General features: G+C 39.7%; 1 protein-coding gene across 4 annotated transcripts in view; it reads left to right on the top strand.

Annotated features, from left to right (window-relative positions):
- The first annotated feature begins 2,417 nt into the window (after positions 1-2,417).
- MAP6 (microtubule associated protein 6) overlaps positions 2,418-13,647 on the top strand; it is an 87,819-nt gene continuing 76,589 nt past the window's right edge. For 3 of the 4 annotated variants that reach the window (XM_042904041.1, XM_042904040.1, XM_042904042.1), the window contains exons 1-3: positions 2,418-2,442; positions 9,151-9,243; positions 12,993-13,135. The gene's annotated coding sequence lies outside the window, so the exon portion shown is untranslated. The remainder of the gene's footprint in view (positions 2,443-9,150; positions 9,244-12,992; positions 13,136-13,647) is intronic. The other variant, XM_042904043.1, reaches the window with a different exon arrangement.

Raw genomic sequence — 13,647 nt, forward strand, 5'->3', positions numbered from 1 at the left:
CACCTTGTTACAAATGGCAAGATTTCATTCTTTTTGATTGCCGAGTAATAGTCCATTGTGTAATCCATGCCATATATATGTGCCACAGTTTCTTTATCCATTTGTTAGTCAAAGGACATTAGGGCTGTTTCCATAATTTGGCTATTGTGATAGTACTGCTATAAATATTGGGGTACATGTGCCCCTTAAAGATGCAAAAAGCATAAACTTTGATTTGATGAACACATCTGATTGCCTTAAAACTTTAAACCTATGTATATCAAAATACACTATAAATGAGGTTAAAAGTTAAGTCACACACTGGGAGAAGAAATTTGCAATACATATAAGCATACATACAAGCATATAATATTATTTGCATACATATAATATTGTGATTAATATGCAGGATATTTAAAGAATTCATATAAAATAATTCTTTAAACAACCTAACAGAAAATTGGCAAAGGACATGAACAGGCAATACACAAAAACTCCCAATAGGCAATAAGCACATGAAAAGATACTTAACCTCACTAGTATCCAAATTTAAGCACTCATAATTTAACATTTCTACCTACCAGGCTGGCAAAAGCTTAAAAGTCTAGTAATTCCAAATATTGGTGAGGATGTTGAGAAACAGGAACTCTCACATATCACAGGGGGGAGTGAAAATTTGCATAATCACTTTGGAGAGCAAGTGGTTTTTGCATATATTGGAAGAGGCATATATTGGATGACCCAGAAATTTTACTTCTGGATTATTAACCAGAGAGAAATGCTCTCACATGGGCTATGGAGACACACATAAGGAAAAATATGTTGTAGTATTTGCAATAGATCAAAAAAATGGAAACAATGTAACTATTTCTCAGTGGAAAAGTAGATTTTTAAAAAATGGTTTATCATACAACAGCCCACTAGAGAGCAGTTAAGATGGCCTAACTAGCTCTAAATGTATCAACATGGCTGAATCTTGAATTCCAATTGGCCAGGGAAAAAGGCACATTTAAGGGTATCATCAAGTTTGATACCATTCAAAAAAAAATGCCAGATACATAAATGTTTAATACACATGAATTTAACTTATTTATTTAATGTTAAATACACATTGAGTATAGGTACATGTGTATTAATAAATGCACAAAAACATGCATCCACACCATCTTCCATATGGTGGGAATATTGGAGGAAGGAAGGCAGCGTGTGTGTTCACTATGGAACTTAAGATGTGCCTGTGTTGGGACCCCTGGGTGGCTCAGTCAGTTAAGCATCCAACTCTTGGTTTCAGCTCAGGTCATGATCTTGCAGTTTTGTGGGCTTCAGCCCCATGTTGGGTTCTGCGCTGGCCTGCTTGTGATTCTCTCTCCCTCTCTCTCTCTAAAATAAATAAACTTAAAAACAATAAGGGAGCTGCAGGGCCATCACCAAGGGGGGAAAATAATGGAACAATCTGAGCATCAAAATAAAAAGTGATAGTCATGGATGAAAACCATTGAAAAAAAGTAAGAATTCATGAACCCACCCTGGTGTGAACAATGATGCCAACTAATAAAAGAAGAAGGAATAATGGAGTTAGAAAATCACTATTTGGCAAACATCACAGTAATAATTGTCTCAGGGAACAACCATCAATAGTTGTTAAAACTAGTAGATGAAAATTTGATGAGTCACAGGAGATCTACAGAGTCTCAAAGTATCTGGCTTTATTACAATATTTACGTATTATACTAAATGAAGAAATTGGGAATATTCATCCTGAGAAGAGAAGATCGGGGGATATAATGGTGGTTTTTAAATATGACTTTAAAATGCTGTCATCTGTGGTCTCAAGGCAAGATGAAAATTGCAAGAATTCCTAATTTGGCTCAATATAAGGAAGAATTTTTCAGCCCGAAACATAAGTTAAAAAAAAAAAAGACTCAGAACATATTCAATTATTCCCAGACTCTAGAAATTTTAACATTCATTTATTCTAGGATTCTAAGACTGTATCATTCAATTATTCTGAGACTCTAGGATTTCAAATATATGGTTTACGATTCTAAGATTCTCATTCTTTTATTCTGATTCCAAGATTCAAAGACTTCATGATTCTGGTATAATTCCTGTTTCTGTGGTCATACCAGTCATAGGAAAAACACTGAGGTATTTGTTTCTAAATCTCACCTAGCTTCATAACTGGAAATCCAAATGAATTGGACCTTCCTACCCATCCTTTATGACTGGGAGCAACTGTCCTCTGGTTGTGTTCCTGAAGATAGGGAAGGCTTCCAGCATTTCACCTTAAAATATACTATTTCTAGGGGAGGACCCAAGATGGCGGAACAGCATGGAAGCTTTTTGTGTGTCTCGCATCCATGAAATACAGCCAGATCAACACTAAACCATCCTGCACACCTAGAAAACTGATCTGAGAATTAACACAACAATATGCACAACTTGAACCACAGAATTCAGCAGGTACATGGTGGGGAGAGGTGAACTGGGGGAGAGAGAAGCCACGGAGGGCAGGGAGCAGCTTTTGTGTGCAGAGAGAGGACGGAGATGGGGGGGTGGAGAATATGGGAAAAGCACCTCCCCCCAAAAGCAGCTGGAGAGAAAGTGGAAAAGTGGAAACAGCTGCAGGGACTGAACTAAAAAGGGAGAAAGGAAAGGGTTTAAATTCCATTAAGACTCTATACACAGGGGGAGCAGAGTCTGAAACTCCACAGCTCAATACCTGGTGGTGTTCTGGTGGGAAGGGCGAATCCCCAGGAGCAGAGTGAAATCTGGGATTCTTCAGGCCACACAGGGAGAGGCAGTTCCCTGATGGGAGGACACCTGGTAGAGGCTGTGTGGGTCCCCCAAAGGCAAGGCCCCAGTGGACTCCGGAGAGCAATCACATCCACTGGTGCTGGAACAAGGTTGTTAAGGGTGAGGCCTGGTGCCAGATGTGTGTTGAGATTTTCCGTAATCCCTGAAATGCTGCAGCTACACTATCTCACGAACTTTTTCTTGGGCGCAATCTCTGGGCATCGGCAGCAGCACGGACATGCAAACGTTCCTGGGTGCGGCTGGCATTCGGGCATTACTCAGTGAGACCCTCCCACAGAGGGGCAGAACAGTCAAAGCCGCAGTCCCTCAGACGTAAGGGGTCGGGAAAAACAGCCGCCTCTGAGACAAAACTCAGGAAGGAGGTGCTGCCTGGGGCTTGGTCACGGTCTGTGTAAAAGCGGGGAGTGGATGGAAGCCGAATACAAAGGATGGGTGTGTGATTGCTGATCCGGGAGAACAGAGTTTCGATACTAGAGACTGGGTAGCTGGGTGATGCCATTTTCACCGCTCCCGCGCATGTGCCTACACACCTACAAGCACCACAACAATCCACCCTAGTAAGCTAAGCAGCGCCATCTAGTGGAGAAAGGAGCCATTACACTAAGTGCCGCCCAACTGGGCCAACCTCACTCTTCAGGAACCAAGTCTCTCTGCCTGCTTAGTTTATGGACTCTAAAGTGCTTCATAGTTTGACTTCTGGGGAAACGAAGTAATTTCAGACGTATTTCAGTCTGTTCACTGGTCCATCTATTCAATTTTATTTCTTTCTTCCTTTTTTCTTTTTTCTCTTTTTTGTATCTTTTCTTTTTCTTGAATACAGAAAGAGAAAAAATTCATTTTTATTTTCAATTTTTATTAAAAATATTTTTCTTTAATTTTTTTCTACTATATTTTTTACTTTTGTGTAAATTTTTTCAAACTTTATTTTACTTCCATTATGTCATTTTAGTCTACTTCAGGGTATTTGATTTTCAAATTTCAAACGATTTACTTTTTTTATTTCCCTTTTTTCTCTAATCTATCAAGCCCATTTCAACACCCAGACCAAAACACACCTAGCATCTAGCATCATTTATTCGAGTGTGTGTGTGTTTTAATTTTAATTTTTTTTACCTCATTCATTCCTTTTCTCCCTTCAAAATGATGAAATGAAGGAATTCACCCCAAAAGAAAGAGCAGGAAGAAACAACAGCTAGGGACTTAACCAATACAGATACAAGCAAGATGTATGAACCAGAATTTAGAATCACGATAATAAGAATACTAGCTGGAGTCAAAACTAGATTAGAATCCCTTTCTGCAGAGATAAAAGAAGTAAAAGCTAGTCAGGATGAAGTAAAAAAATGCTATACCTGAGCTGCAGTCCCTAATGGATGCCACAGCAGCAAGGATGGATGAGGTAGAACAGAGAATCAGTGATATAGAGGACAAACTTATGGAGAAAAATGAAGCAGAAGAAAAAAGGGAGATTAAGGCAAAAGAGCACGATTTAAGGATTAGAGAAACCAGTGACTCATTAAAAAGGAACAACATCAGAATCATAGAGGTCCCAGAAGAGGAAGAGAGAGGAATAGGGGTAGAAGGGTTATGTGAGCAAATCATAGCAGAAAACTTTCCTAACCTGGGGAAAGACACAGACATCAAAATCCAGGAAGCATGGAGGACTCCCATTAGAGTTAACAAAAACCGACCATCAACAAGGCATATCATAGTCAAATTCACAAAATACTCAGGCCAGGAGAGAATCATGAAAGCAGCAAGGGAAAAAAAGTCCTTAACCTACAAGGGAAGACAGATCAGGTTTGCAGCAGACCTATCCACAGAAACTTGGCAGGCCAGAAAGGAGTGACAGGATATATTCAATGTGCTGAATCAGAAAAATATGCAACCAAGAATTCTTTATCCAGCAAGGCTATCATTCAAAATAGGAGGAGAGATAAAAAGTTTCCCAAACAGATATTAAAGGAGTTTGTGACCACTAAACCAGCCCTGCAAGAAATTTTAAGGGGGACTCTCTGAGGGGAGAAAAGATGAAAATAAATAAATAAATAAATACCAAAAACAACAAAGACTAGAAAGGACCAGAGAACACCACCAGAAACTCCAACTCTACAAGCAACATAAATGGCAATAAATTCATATCTTTCAGTACTTACTCTAAACGTCAATGGACTCAATGCTCCAATCAAAAGACATAGTTTAACAGAATGGATAATAAAACAAGATCCATCTATATGCTGTTTACAAGAGACCCACTTTAGACCTAAAGACACCCACAGATTGAAAATAAGGGGATGGAGAACCATCTATCATGCTAATGGTCAACAAAAGAAAGCCGGAGTAGCCATACTTATATTAGACAATCTAGACTTTAAAATAAAGACTGTATCAAGAGATGCAAAAGGGCATTATATCATAATCAAGGGGTCTATCCACCAAGAAGACCTCACAATTGTAAACGTTTATGCACCAAATGTGAGAGCACCCAAATATATAAATCAATTAATCACAAACATAAAGAAACTCATTGATAGTAATACCATAATACTAGGGGACTTCAACACTCCACTCACAGCAATAGATCATCTAATAAAAAAATCAACAAAGAAACAATGGCTTTGAATGACACACTGGACTAGATGGACATAATAGATACATTCAGAACATTTCATCCTAAAGCAGAGGAATATACATTCTTCTCTAGTGCACATGGAATGTTCTCCAGAATAGACCACATACTGGGACACAAATCAGCCCTCAAGTACAAAAAGATCAAGATCATACTGTGAATATTTTAAAATATACTATTTCTAGTAGGTTTTTGATACCTATCCTTTGACATAATAGAAAGTTCTACCTTGCTAAGAATTTTTAAAATTAATTAATGGGTGTCAACTTTTATCATGTTTTTCAAAATACATCTATTTGAAATGGTTATGTGTTTCCTTTTTATTTAAAATATTTTTTTAAGTTTATTTATTTTGAGAGAGAGAGAGAGAGCAAACAGGGTAGATGCAGAGAGAGAGAGTCCCAAGCAAGCTCTGCGCTGTCAGCACATAGACCATTGTGGGGCTCAAACTCACGAACTGTGCGATCATGGCCTGAGCCGAAATCAAAAGTTGGACACTTAACTGACTGAGCCACCTAGGTACCCCTGTTGTATGATGTTTCTACTGAATTTGTTAACATGTAGTATTATTTCTACAGATTTTATTATTAAACCAGTGTTCATTTGTGGAAAAACATTACTTAAAACTGATAAATCATAATTTTTATGTACAATTCTGAACTGTTTGCTAACAATTTATTTAAGATTTTTATATCTATGTTTGGCCTCTAATTTTTCTTCTTATTGTTCCTGTCTAGTTTGTCATGGTACATCTATCATATTGACTTTCTAAACTGGAATGGGAAGTTTCCCTTTTTTCTGCTTAATGGAATAATTTGCATAACATACAGATTGTCTGCTCTATGAGTTTTGTGAGACTCACCTGTAAAATCAAATAGATCACATATTTTGTTTTATCTTGTTTGGTTTTCCTTTATAGGTATATTTTTAGCAACTGATTCAATTTATTGAACTACTCAAGTTTTCTATTCCTTTTTAAATCAATTTTAGTAAGATATATTTTTTTCCTAAGAATTCCTTCTTTCCCCTTGGTGGGTTAGTTGTCTCTTGCTGAATAATAAATCACCCCCAAACTTCAATGCAATCCCAATCAAAATCCCAGCAAGTTATTTTGTGGATATCAATAAACCAACTCTAAGGTTTATATGGAGAGGCAAAAGACTCAGAATAGCTAACACAATACTGAAAGAAAAGTACAAAATTGGAGGGCCGATGCTACCTGATGTCAGGACTTACTATAAAGCTACAGTAATCAGGACAGCATAGTACTGGTGAAAGAACAGGCAGATAGATCAAGGGACAGAATAGAGTACTCAAGAATAGAGCGACATGAATATAGTCAACTGATCTTTGACGGAGCAAAGGCAATACAGTGAAGAAAAAGTCTTTTCAAAAAATGGTGCTGGAACAACTAGACATCTATATGATAAAAAAAAATCTAGACACTAGGCTGTCACACAACGTAATGATCATAAACTTACATGTACAATGCAAAACAATAGAACTCCTAGAAGATAACATAGGAGAAAACCTACACGATCTTGGGTATGGCAGTGACTTTTAAGTTTTTAAATTTTTATTTACTTTTGAGAGAGAGAGAAAGAGCATGAACAGGGGAGGGATGGGGGAGGGGGGGGAGAGAATCTCAAGCAGGCTCCATGCCCAGTGGCCCAGTGGGGAGCCGGACATGGAGCCAACATGGAGCCCAACACAGGGTCTCTATGTGGGGCTCCGTGTGGGGCTCCACCTCACAATCACAAGATCATGACCTGAGCTGAAATCAAGAGTCTGACACTTAACCAACTGAGCTATCCAGCCGCCCCCCAGCAGTGACTTTTTAGTTGTAACACCAAAGGCACAATCCATTAAAGGAGAAATCAATAAGCTGGATTTCATTAAAATTAAACACTTCTTCTCTGCAAAAGACACCATCAAGTGAATGAGAAGACAAGCCACAAACCGTGAAAAATATTTGCAAGAGGTGTATCTGCTAAAGGACTATTACCCAAAATACAGTAAGAATTCTCAAAACTCACCGTAAGAAAATGAACAATCTGATTAAAAACAGGCAGAAGACCAGAGCAGACACCTCACCAAAGAAAATGTACAAATGGTAAATGGGCACGAGAAAAGATGCTCCACATCGTATGTCATTAGGTAAATGCAATTCAAACAGCAATGAAATACTACTACACACGGATTAGAATGACCCAAATGCGGAACCCCGGCGTCACCAAATGCTGGTAAGGATGTAGAGCAACAGGAACTCTCACTCATTGCAGGTGGGAATGCAAATGGTACACCCACTTTGGAAGTCAGTGGAGTGGTTTCTTACAAAACTAAATATAGTCTTATCGTATGCTGCAGTAATCATGCTCCTTCGAATTTACTCAAAGGAGTTGAAAATCTATGTCAGTACAAACACTTGTACACAGATATTTATAGCGGTTTTATTTATAGTTCCAGAACTTGGAAGCCAGGAGATCCCTCAGTAAGTCAATGGATAATTAACTGTGGTGTATCGAATGAAACATTATTTAGTACTAAAAAGAAAGGAGCTATCAAGCCATAGAAAGACACGGAGGAAACTTAAATGTATGTTACTGGGGCACCTGGGTGGCTCAGTCGGTTGAGCATCTGACTTCAGCTCAGGTCATGATCTCGCAGTCTGTGAGTTCGAGCCCCGTGTCGGGCTCTGTGCTCACGGCTCGGAGCCTGGAGCCTGCTTTGGATTCTGTGTCTCCCTCTCTCTCTGCTCCTCCCCTGCTAGTGCTTTCTCTGTCTCTCAAAAATAAGTAAACATTAACAAAAAGTGTACATTACTAAGTGAAAGAAGCCAAGCTGACAAGGCTATATATATTGTACGATCCCAATGACATTCTGGAACAGGTAAAACCATGGAGATAGTACTAAAGACAAATCCAAGATCACTGGTTGCCAGGGGTTAGAGGGAGAGGGGGATGAATCTGCAGAGCAGAGAGGATTTTTTTTTTAGGCAGTAAAGATATTTCGTGTGGTACTATGATGGTGGATACATGTTATTGAACCTTTGTCAAAACCCATAGAAGGTAAAACACCAAGAGTAAAGCCTAATGTAGACTGTGGACTTTGGGTGATGTAGCATCAATGTGGGCTCACCAATCATAATAAATGTACCATTCTGGGATAGGTTGTTGACAGTGAGGGAAGCTGTGTGGGTGTGGGAGGAGGGGAAATGAGAACTCTCTGTAGTCTCTGCTCCATTTTGCTGTGAACCTAAAACTTCTCTAAAAAATAAAGTCTACTTAAAATAAATACATATAACTCACTTAAAATAAATTACCCCCAAACTTAGCACTTTCAATAACAAGAAATATTTATCTCACATAGTTTCTGTGGTCAGATTCCTGGATTCCTAGTCAGGAATGACGAGCTGGGTGCTTTGGGTTCAAGGTCTCCCATGAAGTTGCAGTCAAGCTGTCAGCCAGGGTCGCCATCCTTTGAACCTTTGAGTGAGTCTAGAAGATTCCCTCCTAATTTGGGTCACTCATATGGCTGAGAGGGTGAGGCCTCAGTTCCTCACCATGTGGAGCTCTCCATGGAGTTGCTTGGGTATCATCACAGTATGGGACTGGCTCCCCCAGAGTGAGTGATCCAAGAGAGAACAAAGTGAAACCACAGTCTTTTTTGACCCAGTTTTGAAAGTCACATGCCATCATTTTCATGATATCCTACTGGTTACACAGGTCAGCTCTAGTCAATGTGGGAGAGGACTTCACAAAGCTGTGGCCACCAGGAAGTCAAGACAATTGTAGGCAAGCCTGGAAATTAGCTACTGCGTAAGTTTTTTCAAATTTATCAGCTAAGAGTAATTCTGGCCAACCATTCTTTAAATATCTGCTATATTTGCAACTGTCTTTCCTGTTACAATCCTAAAAATTGTTGGTGTGTGACTTCTTTTTTGCTTGTTTGTTTTTGTTTCTGGATAAGCCTGTCAGAGATTTGTTTATGTTAAGGAAGAAGCTTTTGGATTTTTTGACAGTCTCCAATGTATGGTCATTACATATTTAATTACCTTGCTATTTTCTTTATTTTTCCCCCTTCTCCTTTCTTTGGTTTGTTCTGTACTGTCTCTAACTTCTTGAATTTAATCACTAGAGTATTTTTTAATAGTATTTGTTTCTAAAGTATGTATTTAGGTTATAAATTTCTCTGTGAATATTGTTTTTAGCTGCAGCCCATAAACTTTGATATGCAGTGTTTTCATTTTCTTTCAGTTCTGATTATTTTCTAGTATCCGTTATAATTTCTTTTGAAAAAATTTTTTTAATATTTATTTTTTTTTGAGAGAGAGAGACAGAGTGCAAGTGGGGGAGGGGTAGAGAGAGAGGGAGACACAGAATCCAAAGCAGGCTTCAGGCTCTGAGCTGTCAGCACAGAGCCTGATGTGGGGCTCGAACTCACAGACCGTGAGATCATGACCTGAGCTGAAGTCGGATGCTTAAGCAACTGAGCCACCCAGGAGCCCCTCTAATTTCTTTTTAAACTCATGAGTCAATTTAGAAGCATTGTTTCTTTGTTTAATTGTAATATAATTGTACAACTTCCTTTTGGTTAGTATGTTTTTACTGTATCTTTTCCCATCAGGTTTCCCCCCATGTTTATGTCAGTATGTTTTAATTATGTCTCTTGAAAACAATGTCTGGTCGCCTTTTGCTTTGTTTTGTGTTTTTCTCCAATCTGACATTCTCTGTCTTGTAACCAGAAAATTTTGATTATTTACATTTACCTCAATCACTAATATATTTAAAAATATTTCTACCACTTTATGTTGTATTTGCTATTTGCCATGTTTCTTCTTTGCTAATTTTTACCCTTTTTCTGCTCTTGATGAAGTTTTCTATATTCTTTTCTTTCTTTTACTTTTATTTATTTTATTTATTTTTTAAGTTTATTTATTTATTTTGAGAGAGATAGAGAGTGTGCTAGTGGGAGAGGAGTAAAGAGAGAGGGAGAGAATCCCAAGTGGCTCTGCACTGTCAGTGCGGAGCCTGATGTGGGGCCCAAAATCACAAACTGCAGGATCATGACCTGAGCCAAAGTCGGATGCTTAACTGACTGAGCCACCCAGGTACCCCCCACTCCGTTTCTTTCTTTTAATGTGCATTTTTAAGTTGACAACCATTTTAGGTTAATGATTTAATCAGTATCTCTCCTTACAAACATAAAAGGACTTTAGAATACTTGAAATCTGATCACTCCCTCCCATCAGACGTGATATTATTCTCCAGCATTTTAGTTCCATGCTGTTTTCTTATTCCTCAAGTCAGTTTAAGCATGGCCAGATCCTCAAATGACTAATATACTAAAATAGACACCTTCAAAGCAGTGGTTCAGACAAGAGAGAAGTGTTATTTCTTTCTCACGTAACATTCCAGAAGCAATGAAGTGGTCTAAGGCTGTTAGGCAGCTCCATCCTATGAGGTCACCCCAGATAGTTTTCTTCTATCTGCTTCTTCTACCCTCCCCTACCTAGGGTTAAATCCTGGCACCAGAATGTTCTTAACCACCATATCATAATCATCTCAACTACCTAGATGATAGTTCACCTCTACCATGTCCACACTCTACCCTATGGGAAGGGAGAAAGATGAAACTGAACACAAGCAACTTCTTTTAAGGAAGTGACTTGCAAGTACCTATGATTGCTCTTTGTTGCAAAGGAGCCTGGGAAATGTAGTCTTTTGCTGGGTGACCAAGAGCCCACCTAAAACTTGGAGGCTTCTGTTATGGGAAGAAGGTGAGAATGGGCTTTGGGAAGTAAGTTGCAGTCTTCATAGGCATCAGCAGAATCCTGTGTCCTCTTCTAACTTTCTCTGTGTTTGCTTCAACCTTGGGCAAGCAGGCTCCCTGCTCCCCCAGTGATGGCAAAGATGGTCACTAACAACATTATCCTAATGGTCTCTCATTTTAGCAATTCCAGTAAAAAGAGAGAGAGAGAGAGAGTGGCTCCTTACAAATAGTTCCAACTGAAGTCTAGGATTTCCTCTAATTGCTCCAGTGGGGATCACATGTCCATCATAAACTAGTCACTTTGGCCATGGGGATGCAGTGCCCTGGTAAATAGGGGTGGGTCACATAGTCATCTCTGGAAGGTGGATCAAGTAGGGTTAATCCTATGCCAACCATGGGAACTGAAAGTCAGAAAGAAGTGGTCCCCAACAGACAAATAATGAGGTGCTGCTGTCATCAGAATGGATGCTGAGCAAGCAACAGAAACAGGTAACCATTAGATTTATCTATCCTATCAGGTACTGGATGGTTCAAGAAAGTTGTACCATTGAATGTGGTTTAAAAATCCAAATGAATGAAGGTGGAAGGTGATATTGACGATGAAGTTGCCTGGAATACTCTTACTTACAATACTGATAGGAGAGCTTCTACTCATCTCTCCTTAGTCATACATTCAGCACCTTATGAATGAACCTCTGTTACGCTGACCATACTGCTTGCTAATTGTTTATTTTGTCTGTCTCCCAGTCCTCCCATAACACACCCCTCTAATTGAGGGCTCCCTCGGAGCTAGAATTCGTTTGTGTTCCACAATGCCCAAGGCACAGAGTGGACATCAGGAGACTAGACTTGTTAAATGAAAGCAGGGTAAAGTCTCAATGACTCTCAGTAGCCCCTGCCAGTTTCCAATCCCTTTGAAAATCATTATTGGAAAGACACGCACCAAATCCCAGGGAGTTCTGCAGAACTGGGGGTCAGACCAGATTATGTTGTTTATAGAAATGTATTTCCTAATGACTGGAAAACAGTGCCAGGCACCATATTATTTGCAGAACTCAAATCAAATCATAAAAAGACAAAGACCCAAGTAGGAGGAAGTTCAACAGGTAATTGATTAATCAGAGTTGTCTTCTCATCCTGTTTGATTCTAAGGTTAAAACACACACACACACACACACACACACACACACACACACACACACAGACCAGCTGCGTTTTGCAGTCAGTTCCCAATCTAAACACATAAGTGACTTCCTTCCCCAGAAACACCAATGCCCCAGCTTACTTGATGCTGAAAACTCTACCTATCTTGGAGAGAAGCAGAGATGAAGACCAGTGAATGTTGCTAGGGATAGACAGTAGAACACAGTATAGGAGACATAAATGGGGGGCCATGAAGAAGAGGCCAAAGTACTTAGAAAAACAAGAGGTCTTCCTGGAGAAGATGTCCAAGTGGCTGGCCTGCTTGGGAAGCTCCACCTAGGGTTTCCTGGGTGGGTCCTTTGACTACCAATAGCTACCACTCACTGAGCCATTGCTGTATGCCAGATGTTGTGGTAAGCATTTTTAGTGCAATATCTCATTTTAGGGATGTCCAGGTTGCTCAGTCGGTTAAGTGTCCAACTCTTGATTTTGGCTCAGGTCATGATCTCACAGTCATGGGATGGAGCCCCACATAAGGCTCTGTGCTGAGCATGGAGATATATATATATATATATATATATATATATATATATATCTCATTTTAATTCTCACAACAATCTTGCAAGTTCAGAATTGGTACCCCTGTTCACAGATAAAAGACCATAAAGGTGCAGTGATATGTCCATGGCCGTACAGCTAAGGAATGTAAAAGCCAGAATTTGAATCACTGTGGATTTGATTTGACTCAAAGCTTCCACTCTGAGACCTTAACTATCTTCAGCAAATCACTTGGAGGTAACTATCATTTCCTCCATTCTATAAATGAAGCTACTGAGGCCCAGGGATGATCCAACTTGCCCAAGTGACACGGATAGTAAGTGTCAGAGCTTAATCAAGCCTGACTAACTCCAAGATCTGCCGTGCCTCTTAGGTAGAGGAAGAGCAAAAGCCAGGGGTCAGGAACATGCCAGAATGTCCCTTTGCATCAGGACCCACCCTGCCCTAGGAGTCTGTCCCCTTGTTTCCTTTCTGCCCCCAATCTCCACACTTAGGTCCCTTCCAGGAATGTTCTTTTCCATGTCTCTCCCCAGTGTGGCCCCTGGGCTGAATAGGGGCTGGTAGCTCTTGGGCAGCTCTAAGACACCTTTCCCCTAAAAGACCTCTAAAAAAGGAACGGCTACCGCACCACCAGCCTGGGGACTCACATCCCCACACATCTGAACAAGGTTTGTGCATGACTAGCAAGTGCTTGGATCAGGAGTCAGCCAAACCGAGTTACTAGCCAATCCCGCCTAGTAACTGGCCAA

This window comes from Panthera leo, chromosome D1, assembly GCF_018350215.1.
Source record: "Panthera leo isolate Ple1 chromosome D1, P.leo_Ple1_pat1.1, whole genome shotgun sequence".
Classification (NCBI taxonomy): domain Eukaryota; kingdom Metazoa; phylum Chordata; class Mammalia; order Carnivora; family Felidae; genus Panthera; species Panthera leo.